The sequence below is a fragment of the Octodon degus genome, unplaced genomic scaffold (assembly GCF_000260255.1).
Source record: "Octodon degus isolate 3935 unplaced genomic scaffold, OctDeg1.0 scaffold00415, whole genome shotgun sequence".
In the NCBI taxonomy this organism is placed as follows: domain Eukaryota; kingdom Metazoa; phylum Chordata; class Mammalia; order Rodentia; family Octodontidae; genus Octodon; species Octodon degus.
This window is the reverse complement of record NW_004524991.1, coordinates 436,075-439,214: the sequence shown is the minus strand read 5'-3', so window position 1 is coordinate 439,214 and position 3,140 is coordinate 436,075. Positions and strand designations below refer to the sequence as shown.

At 57.4% G+C, this 3,140-nt stretch overlaps 1 protein-coding gene across 2 annotated transcripts in view; it reads right to left on the bottom strand.

Moving 5' to 3' along the window:
• Npy2r (neuropeptide Y receptor Y2) overlaps nucleotides 1-2,753 on the bottom strand; it is a 6,525-nt gene extending 3,772 nt beyond the window's left edge. The window contains exon 1 of one of the 2 annotated variants that reach the window (XM_023708615.1): nucleotides 2,669-2,753. The gene's annotated coding sequence lies outside the window, so the exon portion shown is untranslated. Of the gene's footprint in view, nucleotides 1-2,205; nucleotides 2,288-2,668 lie in introns of those variants that run through there. The other variant, XM_023708616.1, reaches the window with a different exon arrangement.
• Between the last annotated feature and the right edge of the window lie 387 nt (nucleotides 2,754-3,140).

The following is a 3,140-nucleotide window of genomic DNA, read 5'->3' as shown; positions in this document are numbered from 1 at the left end:
GACTCGTAGTGATCCTTCCATTTTCAGCCTCCCAAGAGCTGGGATTACAGGCGCACACCTCTACGTCCAATTCAGTTGCCGTCTCAGCACACCCTGGGGGTGGGGCCGGCATGGCACGTTGGGGATTGAGCCCTAAGTCCCTAAGCAGGTGCTTTGGTCTGCTGAGCTATCTGGCCGGCCCTTCCCTCATGGTCTTGAATGAGTTCAGCTTTGCGTGCTCTGTTGACGGCATTCACCTGCTAATTCGTTTTCCCACGAAAGGCACTGGACTCCCACAGATGGTAGCGCTGGCCTACAGAAGAGGGCCCCAGCTCTCCAGTGTGGCACTCCCTGAAGCCCTCCAGCCTTCTCTCCCCAGACATGCCAACAAATACCCTCCCCAGGGCCACCTGCCTTGTCCCCCTGACTGAGCACCTCCCTGTGCTGCACCGGCCACTATCCCAGGGACGCCAGCGGCCCCAGCCCGTGTGTGCCCGGCACGCATGCACGCCACCGCTGGTGACTGGCTGCCTGGCCCACCACGCGCAGCCCCTGCACACAGCAACGGAAGCTTCCTCTTGCATGTTTCACCCATCAACCATCTAGGACGCTGAAGCCACACCATAATTTGGCAAAACAAGCATGACGTTAAAAATGAGTTTACTGAGAATTGATGTCGCCTGTGTAATCGCCACCCTTTCCCTTGCTGAGGATAACTAGCGCCTCATGGTTCCTGGCTGTGGCACCCTATCCTGTGGCCACCCCTGCCTGAGCCCTCCCCTCCAGCCCATCTCTCCCTCTCCTTCCCTTCCCTCTCCCCTTCTCCCTTCTCCTGCTCCTTCCAGGGGGCCCTGGGATTGTCCCTGTGTTTGCTATACTGATATATTCCACTTCGCTCTGCATAAATTTCAGAAATAATACCCCCGGGTGATTACTCCTCCAGTGACCACCATGCTTCAATAATTAGACGAAACAGGAGAAAGCATTCAAATCCGAGTTATATTTGATAGGTGGTGTCGTCTCCCTTAAAATAAGGAGGAGATTGCCTCTACAGAGCAGTTAGCCAATGCAGACAAGTCGTTAACAGAATTAACAAGGCTCGGAAGGCCAGAGCTCGCCGTAGTGACTACGCTGAGAATGACCATGAAATCGAATGGTGCTGAACACTGTTAGGAAGCCGAGTTCGTTTGACTGACCCAGGGCTCCTGCTGTTTCTCTTCGGTCCGTGGAGGGGCTGCTGATCTCTAAGCGGTCAGCAGGTGGACCCTAGTCCTGTTCCTCCCCACACCACTGGCCTCCAGTGGGGTCAGAGTCGGCTAGAGCAGACTAGCGTGGCGCAGTCCTTTGGGGAAAGTGGAAGAGAAAGAAGTGCAGAAAAGGGCACACAGGCAGCGCAGACGCCCAGAGCGTACACCACGGGCTGGCCAGGGCAAAGCCCTTGAAGTAAGGCCATAGGAGACGGGTCATGACGTTCCGGAAGTTTGAGAGCTCTGAACGCTACAATTTCTTTGAATACATTTACAGATTTTGTTTCAGAAACATTTAGAAAAGCAATGAATTCCAGGGCTTCTTTTTTCCTTTCTTTTCCCTTTCCCAAAGATTGGAAGTACTTCAAATGAGTCCGAGACGGCTTCCTGCCCTGACTACCAATTCCTACCTAAGCACTTCTCGGATGGTTCTTTCTTGACATCTTATCAAATGCGACATCATCCAGGAATCTTTGCCCACGGAAAAATCCAAGAAAGCATGCCACACGCATTTTAGTTGCCTGTGTAGTTTGCCCTGGGACGTGAGAAAAGCCAACTCTCGGCGACAGCATGCAGGGCAGGACCCACTCTCCGCCTGAGAGCCAGCGTCCCAGGGTCTGGCCTCCTGGCCTATTCATGTCCCTGAGGTGGGAAGGCCACAACCCTGTTTAACAAGCTGAAAAGTCCCTTTGTTGCCCAGGCTCTCTCCCTGCGCCTTCGGAGGCAGCTCGAGGCGGGCACAGCCCGTCGTCCCAGGCAGCGCGACCTTACCCTGACAGGCGTGCAGCTGTGCAAGAGGCGACTCCGGGCAGCTTAGGGTCCCTGCTGAAGCCCCAGCCGTGGGGCGAGCTCCGCGGAGAGGGAGGGGCCGGTGACCTCGGAAAGCAGGGCTGCCCGCGCCCCTCGACCCCACCCGGCCGCGCCCCCGCCGCCCCGGACCCTGAGGACTCGAGTCCTGGGCGAGATCGGGGTCACTCACCGCCACTCCTGGGAGCGGCTGCCCGGGAGCGGGAGCGGGTCCGCCGCTCCGGGGCGAGCAAGCGGCAGAGCCGGGAGGCGAGGACCCCGCGGAGGACAGCGCCGCCCCAAAGCCGCAGCCCAGCGAGCTGAGCCGAGCCCTTGCACCCCCACCCCACCCCGCCCCCGGACAGGTTCCGACCTCGTGGGTCCAGCGGGTCAGAACCCAGGTGCAGCAGAGAGCGGAAGGGAAGGCAAGCAGCGGTCCGCAGATGGCACTGTCTGTCTCTCTGTCTCTGTCTCTGTCTCTGTCTCTGTCTCTCTCTCTCTCTCTCTCTCTCTCTCTCTCTCTCTCTCTCTCTCTCACTTTCTCTGTCTCTCTGTCTCTCTCTCGCCCCTCCCTATCCTCCCCCCACCCCCTCACCCCACAGCTCACTCTTTCCCAGCTGGCTGTCAGAGCCTTCCTCACCCAGCCCCTCCAGGACCTGCGCCCCAGGGATGTCCGCTGCCCGGCGTTGGCGTCCTCTCTCTACCCAGTCCTCTCTCTACCCAGGCTCTGGTTGAGTCTACGAGCAGCGTGAACCTAGCAGCCGAAGCTGCAGGTTTCCTAGGGATCCCTCCCAGAAACTGTCCGCAGCCCTTCCTTGCAGAAGTTTGCAGCTTCTCCTCCTTTGCTCATTTTTAGAGGGGGCAGCAGAGCCTACAGAGCTGGGAAACGAAAAGCCTCCAAGGCACACTAAGCGTTTCCTTACCCGCCCTCTGCTCCGAGTGTGCACAACTCCCTCTCCCCCGCGCTGTTTGGTTGTTGTTGTTGTTGTTTGTTCCTTAGTTGGGTTTGGTTTACTTGGGTTCTCCGCACTGCGCTGTGCTTTGGCTTTGGCTTTTTCTATTTCTGAAATGAAGATGGTTATACTGGTTTGCTTGAAATTTCTCTGAAATAGTCAAAAAGACAATTCG